The 12,066-nt window shown below is 43.1% G+C and overlaps 1 protein-coding gene across 5 annotated transcripts in view; it reads right to left on the bottom strand.

Annotated features, from left to right (window-relative positions):
- The window catches only part of SULF1 (sulfatase 1), a 164,197-nt gene that overhangs the window by 133,916 nt on the left and 18,215 nt on the right, over positions 1-12,066 (bottom strand). Inside the window, exon 1 of one of the 5 annotated variants that reach the window (XM_060115973.1) lies at positions 5,427-5,688. The exons of the other annotated variants lie outside the window; for them this stretch is intronic. The gene's annotated coding sequence lies outside the window, so the exon portion shown is untranslated. Of the gene's footprint in view, positions 1-5,426; positions 5,689-12,066 lie in introns of those variants that run through there. 5 annotated transcript variants of the gene reach the window in all.

Below are 12,066 nucleotides of genomic sequence, written 5' to 3'. Positions count from 1 at the left end.
GCCTGGACTCAGTCATTATGCCAGCAAACCCAAAAAGACTGTGAAGTTGTAGCCCTTGCTTAGGATGCCAAGACTTTAAATGGCTTGAGTAACCTAAAAGTAAAGGCCAGCACCGTATATGGAAGCTCGGTATATTCTTCATCCTTTCAATCATGCTAATGGGAATTCCCTCCAACATATCTTACTCCTTCTTTAAAGAATAAACTTTCCCATGATACAAGCTCATCCTATTCTAAAGTGTATATTTGGTGATTATTTTGTATAATTGAGATAGTAACAGTTCTTTTCTGGGTCTCTTCTTTCTTTCTTTCTTTTTTTTTTTTATTGTGGAAGCATTTTTAGCAAAAATAGAAACCTCTTCATCATCTCAAAAACCAAAGATAATCTCTGAAGTTTGGGGAATTTGAAGTGAGCTATCAGAAGCCGGATGGAATTCAGATTACAATCAAATACTATCTTTCTGATGAGTGATAAAACTCTTTACATTTAGAGGTGACAAAAGCTTCATAAATCTGCTTTTAAATGTGTTGATACAGTTTACCTACCAGGAGGAAATATTATACGACTTTGTGAGCCCAGCCATGAAGGCTGGGGCTCAGCCCCTTTTGTAATAAATGGTATTTGCTCTGAAGTGTTCAGGTGGGGTTGAGAGCTCTGAAATCCAGGAAATCTGATAGAGGCTTTGCCATAGAAGATGTGAAAGGGTATAAGAAAACTAAGGTTATCAAGTAATCAGACCTCAGCTTCCTGTCTGCTAATTAGATTGTTTTCTATTCATTCTAAATGTTAAAAGTCTTCCCGTTGTTATCTTTTAAAAACTCACAAATGTGACATACCTCTCCTTTCCAGTTACCCACCATTCAAGCCAATGGGAAGAATTTCCTGCTCAGCCTGAAGAAGAAGGAAATGTTTGTGGGGTTCATCATGCCCAGGTAAGAAATCATCTCCTTTGCTTTAGTCTTAGAAGTTTCCTCTTTTACTTTAGTCTCTGAGTGGGCCCCCAGTTCAAGGGAAGTGAAAAAACCCTGCTAAAGAAAGAGCTGCTTCTTGATGAATAAGTGTAAATTCTTCATGAGTATGTGTTCTTTATGAATAAATATTCTACTTGCCCACGGATCTTTTTCCCAGTCTCCGCTCATTTCTGAAGGCTCAGAGGATGTACATATTTCTCATTTTGAGGGTTTACAAAGTTATTGGCAAGACTGCTCTGGACATGGCCTTCCTGTTGAAGAGTGAATGGGAAACAATCCACTCAACAGCAGGGATACGAGATGAAACTCAGAGCCCCATGAGCCCAGAGACTGACATTTCTTGGGGGAACTGAACATAATGGGGAGAGCCCGGTTTTTATGTTTCTTCTCTAAACTTCTAAGATAAATCTGGCAATTTTATACTTTTTAAAAACCACTTTTTATATATAAGCAATATCATTTGTATCATTTTTTTAGATTCCACATATAAGTGATATCATGTGGAATCTAAAAACAACGATACAAATGAAATTATTTACAAAACAGAAACAGACTCACAGACATAGAAAACAAATTTATGGTTACCAAAGGGGAAAGGGGCGGAAGAGGGATAAATTAGGAGTTTGGGATTAACATATACACGCTACTATATATAAAAGAGATAACCAACAGGGACCTGCCAGCGCAGGGAACTATACTCAGCATCTTGTAATAACCTATAATGGAAAAGAATCTGAAAAAGAATAGATATCTATATGAATCACTTTGCTGTACACTTGAAACTAACACAACATGGTAAAACAAGCAAACAAACAAACAAACACAATACCACTTATGTAAAAAAAAGATTAAACAAAAACCAACTTTTATTTTTTTTATTTTTTGGCTGCGCCATGCGGCACGTGGGATCTTAGTTCCCCAACCAGGGATCGGAACCCACGTCCCCTGCATTGGAAGCCCAGAGTCTTAACCACTGGACTGCCAGGGAAGTCCACAAAACCGACTTTTAATTTTACTTGATGTTGTAGTTTAACCTCTCAAGCCAACATTAGCCCAATTAACTCAATTTCCTTCTATGAACGTGTACCTCTTCTTGTTTTATGGCATTCTATTATAGCTACCCAGTTGACCAAACTTAAAACTAATATTATAGACATTTCCTTTGTCTTCATTCCTTCATTCAGTCCTCAAGTTGAGAATGTTCCATCTTCTAAATATCTCTGGACTCTGTGCCCTGTTGTCCACCTACACTGCTCAGACCCTCAGCATTTCTCACTTGTTTACGACAGTAGTCTTTTTTTTTTTTTTTTTTTTTGCGGTACGCGGGCCTCTCACTGTTGTGGCCCCTCCCGTTGCAGAGCACAGGCTCTGGACGCGCAGGTTTAGTGGCCATAGCTCACGTGTCCAGCCGCTCCGCGGCATATGGGATCTTCCCAGACTGGGGCACGAACCCGCGTCCCCTGCATCGGCAGGTGGACTCTCAACCACTGCGCCACCAGGGAAGCCCCGACAGTAGTCTTTTAATCGGTCTCCTAGTTTATAGCATTATCACCCCCTAGGCCTTTGCCTAACCTACATTCCACACTGGAGAGTAGAGATCTATATAAAATCTTCCTAAAACATAAATCACATCTAGTCTCCGCCTTCTCAACCCCAAGCAGAGTCCTTCCTTGTCTCTCCATTGGCTCAAGAGTAATCTTGAAAGTGCCAGATCTGGGGCGGTAAGGAGGTTGTGCTGCAATGCTTCCATCATTGAGATGGGTTTGCTACAAACAAAATAAACCAAATAAACCAAATAAACCAAATAGTCTATTGAACCAAATAATGTCTTAGTGATGTAGGTGACATATTTCAGTCCAAGCTTTTTATATGGATGTGAACCTATAAAACAAACTTTTTTGGATCATGAGCTGGTCCAAAAAGACTCATGAGCATGAGTTTGAGTTTTACTAGAGTAATGGGTCCAAACCCCTCAGCATGAAGCACCACAATACCCATGATCAGACCCCTGACTAAATCTCCAGATTCCCTGGATTCAACATTCCAGCACCAACTGAAACCAGTTCACCCTCCCCTGGCTCACAAAGTCCACTCTCCAATGCTCTTCCCTTCTGAAATGTCCTTCCACACCTCCTGCTGATTCTTTAAAAGTCACACCAATCAACATCATCTGTGCAAAAGTTCCTTCGACTTTCACTGGGGAAAATGACTCGGGCCTCAATTCTGTCACTTAATCACAACACACTTCTGTTTTTTGCAGGTGTTATACTGTTAAGAAAATTAATCTGTTGTTTTGGTCTGTTTCCTTGGATGAGGAACTCTTCCAGGGCAGGATATTAACCTTCTTCATTTTGGTATCACTAGTGTTCAGCACAGCATGCAATACACAGTAAATGCTCAAAAAACCAAGGCACTGAATCAAAGATGAAAAAAGAGAGTAAATGGAAAAGCCCTAAAATTGAATGAAACTGCTATTTTCAGACACTGTGCTAGGTACTTTACATATATTATTTCCTTTCAGTCCTTTCAACAATCCTCTCCTTGGGGTAAGTAGTATTGGTCTCCTTTTTTTTTTTTTTTTTTTTTTTGCAGTACGCGGGCCTCTCACTGCTGTGGCCTCTCCCGTCGCGGAGCACAGGCTCTGCACACACAGGCTCAGTGACCATGGCTCACGGGCCCAGCCGCTCCACGGCATGTGGGATCTTCCCAGACTGGGGCACGAACCCGCGTCCCCTGCATCGGCAGGCGGACTCTCAATCACTGCGCCACCAGGGAAGCCCGGTCTCCATTTATAGAGGTGAAACCTGAGGTTGAAAATCTGAAAGACCTTGCTGCTGGTCGCATAACCATGTAATGGCAAAACCAAACCTCCAATCCAGATCCCATCATAGTTTGTGTTCTTTCTGCCATGACTGAGTATGCTTTGGAGGCTAATGTTGAGATTATGTGGCTGATCTTTGTAACAAAATTAGCTAGAGTATAGAATTTTAGTATTGACAGCTCACTTTTAAATTTAGGGGCAAAACCAAGTAGAGTCCAGTCTTATTTTCAACTTTAATTATGCCTTAGAATTTCTTGGAAGCCACAGAGAATTTTAAGTGGAAATGTCATTTAAAGGGAATCTTAAAAATAGACCTACTTTTATAATGTTTCCCATGTTTGTTGAATAAATAATGAATAAATAGCTCTATTGCGTTCTGAAATTTGATATGAAATCTTTCCACTTGGTCTATTTTGGGTATTACACTATCATGTAAGATACTGAACACTGGAGAGCTACAACAAATATGAGTTCAGGCTGATTAAATATATATATGTATATTTAATTAAATATATACATACATTTGGGTATCCTGAACTCTTTTATACATACATACACACACACACACACTGGTATACACACATTATGTGTGGTTTTCATAGCTGTTCATCTAAAGATAAAAGCAATCAAACTCAATGGATTCATCATAGCACTTAACGGCACTAAAAGTGAGAGGCCTTGCTTTTCTACATTACTGTCAATTTATATTTCTTAGTTTTCTTACCTGAAATAATGACTAATTTTCTATATCTCATAGTACATCAACTTATAATGCAAATTGAACAACTACCCAAAATAGAACTTTATTTTCTTGGCTTATTCACTTAGTGAATCACACTTTCTAAATGTTCAGAAATTGTATCTCTCTTAGTGTTATCCTAGAGTTTTAAATTCATCTTTTGTTGAAAGACAATTTCTCAAAGCCATGAGCATCACCCCTGAGAAAAATACTCTTGTTAATTCAGCATCCCTTACAGACACATAGTGCAATAACAGAGCTTGGGGTTTTGCCAGTGCTTAAGAAGTTTGTGCCCATGTTCCTTTAATATTTAGACCCTTCAGCTATGCAGTGAAAAACTTAGTAAGAATTCACACGTCCACTCTAGTTACCGTGTTTTGCAGAGTTTACACAAGCCAGTGCAAGTTTCAAGCCTACGCCAAAAAATGGGATTTATTTCATAGTGTGAAAAGAAAATTCCAACAACTCTATTTGCCTGAAATTGTGAGCACAGAAAGCAGAGAAATTGAAGCTGGAAGTTGCTGCATCGTTTCTAGATGCCTAACAAGCCAGGTGAATAACCAAGGCTCCTTTGTAGGGCAAGATGTGTGTGTGAGTGTGGAGAACAGTCAGCCACCACCAGGACCAGGACACGGGGAAAGGAGCAATTTCAGCACTTCCTCTTGGTGCTATTTTGTTAATAAGTGAATTATCAACAGAAACCTCTTTCCCTTCCTATTACTTTTAGGAGAGGCCCCATCTGGGTGGAGGACTTCAGCCAGAAACACACTTCCCATCATGGCAGCGTCTGAGTGCGGGAACCCGTTCTCGCGAATACATACGATGAAATGGACAAGAGCAGTAAGGAAACTTTGTTTGCCTCCTTTCGAAAGAAAAAGCAGAGCATCATACTTACAAAAGTCGCCTTTAAAATCTTCTCTGGAGAACAAGCTCTGGGAACTGGGAGCTTGCGGAGGAGCAGAGATAAGGTGGGAGCGGGGCTTCCTTCCTCCTTCTGGGGGCGACAGTCATTGTTTCTTATCTCCCTGACCTCCGGGCGCGAGGGGCCGGGAAGGCCCGGCCTCTGACCCACTCTGCCCTCCCTCCTGGTCTCGGCTCCTCGGGTCTCGGGGTTTCCTATTAGCCGCTCCAGCCGCCCAGCCTGACACGGGCCCGGGGATGCATGAAGGCCGGTCTGCGAAGTGCTTGCGAGATGCAGAGGGTTATATAAGCCCACGTATTATTATCATCACACACCCCCATAGAACCAAGGCTGCCAGACAAACAAAAGGCAGTTCCAAGAAGGGGTGGAGCTGAGGCAGAAGCTACACTGGGGGTGAACTTCGGGACACTGCTGAACTGGCTGGAAAAAGAGGCAACTCAATATGTGTATGCAAACCTCGGCAAACAAACGGAGCTGCAGCTGGCTGGCCGGCCACGCGGGGAGGCTCCTCGGAGGGAGGGGCAGTGGGGGGGGGTAGGCAGGGCTTCCAGGCTGCGGTCCCGGCTCCCCCTTCCCCGGCACAGTAGCCGCCCGTGGCGGGACGGAGTGGATGAGGAAGATGTGGTATTTGGAAAGGCAGACGTTCCAGAGACCAAGTGCTTAGTAAACACGGATGTTTCTTAGACTCAGACCAGGTGCTTCTGTTGCTTTGCTTTCGTCCTGGTCGCTTGTTTTCCTAATGACGGTTTGCGGGGTGTTCCCTGGGCCAGGGCCGAACCCTCTGTGTGCATCCTCTATTTTCAATCTCCGTGGGCCCCTGCTTTTTTTTCTCTCTGTGGGAGCAAGACAGCCAGCCAGACTGTTCTTTAGGCCAGAGCTTGGGTCTGAGGAAGTTCTGGTTCACTCTGAGCACCCATCCTCCCTGCGACCCTCCCTCCCCCATCCTGCTACCTCCAGTTTTCTTAGATTATTATTTTCCTGCCCTGTTCCTGGCCCTGCTGCCCAACATGTGAGGTGCTTCATCCTCCTGGCATTCGTGGCTTCCACGTGTCACCCCACTAATTACCCGCTTCCCACCCTACGGCCCCTCACTTACTGCAGCTCATGAGAATATGAATCATTTTCTAAAGAAGGCCTTTCCGTTCCTTCCCCTACGGCCCTTCCTCACATCCTCCCCCTCAGCCTGGAATGTCCTCACTCCCATTTCCTTCAAAGCACAGTTCAGATCCCATCTTCCCACAAGATTTCCCCAATTTCCCTTCTTTTCTCCCCATTGACCCGGCACGTAATTCTTCATGTGCGTCTGGGTTTCATAAGTCTGGGGTCTTGTGTGGTTCTCCGGGGTGGCCTAGGACAGGGCACTTCATGAGCGTTGACGAAATTCAGCTGACAGGCGACGTGGTGTCACCTGGGCCATCCGTCTTAGGGTGGAGGGGCCCCATGTAACCTCCATGGGCTCAGGCGAAAGCCCATGTTGATGGGCTCTTGAGGCTGTGCAGTGGGCCCAGGAAGGTTTGTGATAGCCTTTACTTTGGGGTATTGGAAATTTTCATAAATTAAAAAAAAAAAGAAAGAAAGAAAGAAAGCTTTATAAAGAGTGGAGAGGAATGTCTAACCTGAGTCACATTCCTTTAGGACATGTGTTCATGAGGGCACCGGGAACTCTGACCTCTACTGAGTTCCTGCTACTGCACATCAGGAGACCTCTGAAGTGGAACTTACTCCCTAGGAGGCCAGAAAAGTCCCCGAAAGGTGAAATTTTCAGAAATCACAGACTTCTGGGGTGTGTTTTAGGAGACAACTTCTCCACTGTGGAAAGAATGCAGACTATCACAACAGCAGCTCGACATGAGGACAATAGCTCTCTGGTGATTTATGATATGGGGTGAAATACAGAACGCGAGCTGTCAGGTGTTGAATTGCTGGGGCTAAGCGTTCAAGTGTTCTTCAGGACGTTCCCCTGTTAGTCTCCGGTGAAAGCCGTGTGCTGTCAACGCCATCCGTGGTGGCTGGATGGACCGGGATGTCATTTAAGAGACTTGCGGCATGTCGACACGCTCTCCCATGCACACAGAATGTTCAGTGAGTTAGAAGAATTTTCCTGCTTCCACTAATTTGGAACAATAAAAACGGATTCAGGTTCTAAGGGGGAATTTTGGCCTCCAGTTCTTGAGGTTTGGGCTTCAGGAAGGACAGTGGCCTCACTGCAATTCAGTTGTTCACATGTAAGATCTCTCGTTTGGTTCTGCTCAAGTCAGAGCCATAACCATTGTTATTGCTACCATGTGTGAGACCCGGCTAGGTGTCAGGCACTGGCTAGATGCTTTACATGCATTCTTAACATAGCGATTGTCCTAAAATAGAACTGTTTAAAAAAAAAATCTTCATTTCACAGATGGGAAAACTGGTCCTACAGCTTAGGAAGCGACAGTGGTGTTTGAATCTAAGTCTGTCTGTGATTTTTCCATTCTGCTGAAAGCTGGAAGAAACCTTAGAATCTCATCTGCTAGTTTTCAGACTGGGTTCCGAGGAGCACTAGACTTCCAAGTGCTTCAGGAATTTGGGGCTGGGGGGGGGATACGGAGGGAGCAAATGTGAGGAGGAGACCAAGTCAACTGGGCTTGGGTGCCGTTCACTGGATTCAAACAAAGAAGCTTCATTTCCGTCTGTTTTATAGAGTGACTTTAGACTTTGTTTAAAACAAGGGCTTTGCTACTAAGAAAAAATTATTTTGAAACTCTAGACCTAGTTTAAATTCTTCATTAAAAAGGTATACAGCTTGAGGTTCAGAGAGATTAAATGCCTTGCCCACGATTTTATAACAGGCCCAGCATTAACTTCAGATGTCCAAGCTCTGCCTGGAACCCCAGGTCTCCCTGAGTCCTTTATCTCCCCAGTGGTTAAATTGCAGGGGAAGTGAGAGAAAGTCTGACCTGATTGTGTTTCCTGACAGTATTCTTCTTGAAAACTGAAGGCAGGCATACTCTTGACTTTGGCTCGATAGACCATTTCTCGTCTCTTTGGCTCGGAGTCTAAATTAGTCAACATTCACCTCGTGGCAAATGAAGATCAAGTGAGGAGTAAATATGTAATTTGTCTGGATGATTTAGGGCTCTCGTCCTCCTTTCATTCAAATCAAAGCAAGTAGCAGAGGATACTTCCACATGAATCATCTAGCTGATACAGCCTTGGCCTGAGAGTACTCCTGCTAGAAAACTGCTTATGCCCCCATGGTTATCAGTCCAATCAAAAGTGACTCTTGGGGCTTCCCTGGTGGCGCAGTGGTTGAGAGTCCGCCTGCCGATGCAGGGGACACGGGTTCGTGCCCCGATCCCGGAGGATCCCACATGCCGCGGAGCGGCTGGGCCCGCGAGCCATGGCCGCGGAGCCTGTGTGTCCGGAGCCTGTGCTCCGCAACGGGAGAGGCCACAGCAGTGAGAGGCCCGCGTACAGCAAAAAAAAAAAAAAAAAAAAAAGTGACTCTTTTCACAGGAGACACCATAGGTGTGGCGAAGACATTACTCATAGGTGTGGCGAAGACATGACTCTTAAAGGGGTCAGTATAGCCAAGGGGAAGTGAGTCTCCCATAAGTCCACATAGCTTGCATGGCTTGTAAAGTCTAAGATTTCACATGCTGCTTTGACATCTTTGAGCCTCATGGGTCCCCAAAGGGCTGTGAGTTCCCCTACTTTTACCTGCAATGCTCCCACCGAAGTGGGAAAGTCTCCCCCAGTGGTTAGGTCCCCGATAGCTGGGCATCATCACTCCACCTGGTCCTCATCCTAATAGGTTTCACTTCCCTGCCAGCCCACACAGTCATTGCAACAGGCCAATCACATCGTCCCTGGGAACCAGGGTACCACTTACCATCTTGTTACTACAGAGCCTGCTCCCCAGAGCTCCCTCTTTTTTTAAAACTAATTTTTATTGGAGTATACTTGCTTTACAATGTTGTGTTAGTTTCTTGCTGTACAGCAAAGTGAATCAGTCATACATATACATATCCCCTCTTTTTTGTATTTCCTTCCCATTTAGGTCTCCACAGATCATTGAATAGAATTCCCTGTGCTATATAGTAGGTTCTCATTAGTTATCTATTTTAGACATAGTAGTGTGTATATGTCAATCCCAATCTCCCAATTCAACCCACCCCCATGCTTGGTAACCATAAGTTTGTTCTCTACATCTGTGACTCTATTTCTGCTTTGCAGATAAGTTCATTTCTACCATTTTTCCAGATTCCACATATAGGCGATATTATATGATATTTGTTTTTCTCTTTTAGACTTACTTCACTCTGTATGACAATCTCTAGGTCCATCCACGTCTCTGCAAGTGGCACTATTTCGTTCCTTTTTATGGCTGAGTAATATTCCATTGTGTATATCTTCTTTATCCATTCCTCTGTAGATGGACATTTAAGTTGCTTCCATGTCCTGGCTATTGTAAATAGTGCCCCCCAGCTCCTTCTTGTTCCCTCTGTTCCCAAATGTGCCTCTGTGTTGCCCCATGTGGCACGAAGTGTCTGCTTCCCCTGGGTCATTAGTGTATGTGACTAGTAAACTGTTCTTGATCCCCTGTGTCCCAAGTCAGATGTCCTATGTTTGGTCACCCCAGAACCCTAGGACAGGAGTCCCTCCCTCCCCCACGGGGTGAAGAGGAGGTGAACAAAACAATGACCAGACATTAATGCTAATACGAAATGGAATTTTCAGAGAACTAGTGCTAAATATCACATCCTTTGGAGTTTTGCTAAGCATTAGGCTATTGGCAAATAGAAATGACTTTTAACTGAAATTAGCCGGAACTGACCTAATAAACTGACCTTTATTAATTTTAAGGCCCGTGAGCTTTCCCATCTGCTCTTTTTAATTTTTACCATTCTCACCTGGAGATTTTTGCGAGCAACAGCATCGTTCTCTTTCCTGAGATGGCTTAACTGTAGTCCTGCCCAAAGGCAAAGGAATCAAAAGATGACCCTGCTATGCCTGTCATTTAAATCTTTACTAACAGCATTCTTTCAGAACAATGTAGCAGAAAGAATTTTTCGCATCTCTACAGACAAGAGATTACAATAAGCAGATTTTTTCCCATCTGAAACATCCCAATATTAATGTACAATATTCTCAGCCCTAGAAACAAAGCCTTCGATGTAATTTCTTTCCCTGTTCATGAGATTTACAATAGGAAGGTCGTGTTTGTACTAGATTTTGGCTTGAAATTAATCTTCTTTTCTCCTCAGCATTTCTATAGAATCCATGCACTTCATTATTTAGTCATTTCCAAATATTAAATGCTTGTCATTTTTGAACAATGATCTAATCTTCCCTTTATGGGTGGAGAAACTGAGTTGTGAAACTTGCAAATCATCGCCAGGACACAGATCTTTCTAAAGTTTGTGGCTACCCGTGGAAATGCTTTCTTCCACACATCTTAGATTACAAAATAAAATTGTGAATTGTCTCATAAGCAGCAAGAATGACATCCTCCAATTATTAGAAAGTATTCATTAAAAGCTCATTTGCATTTTGCCTTATGAGAGAAGCTTTATGGAGTAAATAAATACATTCAAACTCCACCACCAACGTCAACACAGGCTGTGCTAGAATCACTTCCCCTGTCTCTGGACTGTGCCTCATACAGATCAAAATATATTCTTAGTTCAGTTGGACAAGGGTTCATTTGAACCACATCTGGTGCTCATCAAACCTCTATTTTAGGAGTGGGGAATTCTTTTTCAGAGATACATTATGTCTGGAAGGTCTATGGCAGCAAACAGTCCTCATTAAACTTCACAACATTTTACCAACATATATACAGTACCCGCTTTTATGTGATTACGGGGCCCAGGCAAAACCCTGCATAGCCACTTCAAAGAATTCCTCACTTGACTAATTCTAAACAGTAAATTGATTTTCTCATCATTTGTTGTGTTTGACAATAGAAAGGCTGACACAGCAACATTGCTAAAATGACATCTCCTTTCTACTCAAGGGGAAGGAATTCGTGTTAATATTCTTAATGACTGGCATCTTTATGAGAAATGTGAAATCATTTATCCTCAGCAATAACCTGCCGAGGATTAAAAAGTACTTGGTACTTAGAACGGAAGTCATCTGTCAGGAAAAATTATTTGGACGGATGCAAATGAACTGAATAAATTGGCTTCCTAATTATGGTGTGTATATTCAAGTTTGTGAAAATTGGTTTGAGCTGAAGAATTTGGAGAGGATCTTTCAAGAAGTGGTCTGACATTCTGCTGGAGGAAAAGATAACACGTTCGTTTGATAAATTCCTTTCATATTTCCTAAGGATTTCTGGACATGATTTAAGAAGCAAGGGCATGTAAATCAAGAGAAAACACATTAAGTAAGCGCACGTATGTCTTGCTAATTTGGAACAACAGTAATAATGCCTCATGGAAAACACCAAACAGCGTGTTCATCGCGATGCCCTAGATTCTAAATAACCAATAGTGTTTTCCATGGGGGTTTGTTTCAACCCTCTCAGGGCGGGCTTGGGCATTAACCCAACGCAACAAGTCTAAGCCAGCCCTTAATGAATGATGTAGAGACCAGTCTCTATTCTGTAGGAGTTGTTCCACTCTCAATG

The sequence above is a fragment of the Mesoplodon densirostris genome, chromosome 13, assembly GCF_025265405.1.
Source record: "Mesoplodon densirostris isolate mMesDen1 chromosome 13, mMesDen1 primary haplotype, whole genome shotgun sequence".
Lineage (NCBI taxonomy): Eukaryota > Metazoa > Chordata > Mammalia > Artiodactyla > Ziphiidae > Mesoplodon > Mesoplodon densirostris.
The sequence above is the reverse complement of the archived record's forward strand: the minus strand, read 5'-3'. Positions and strand labels throughout refer to the sequence as shown.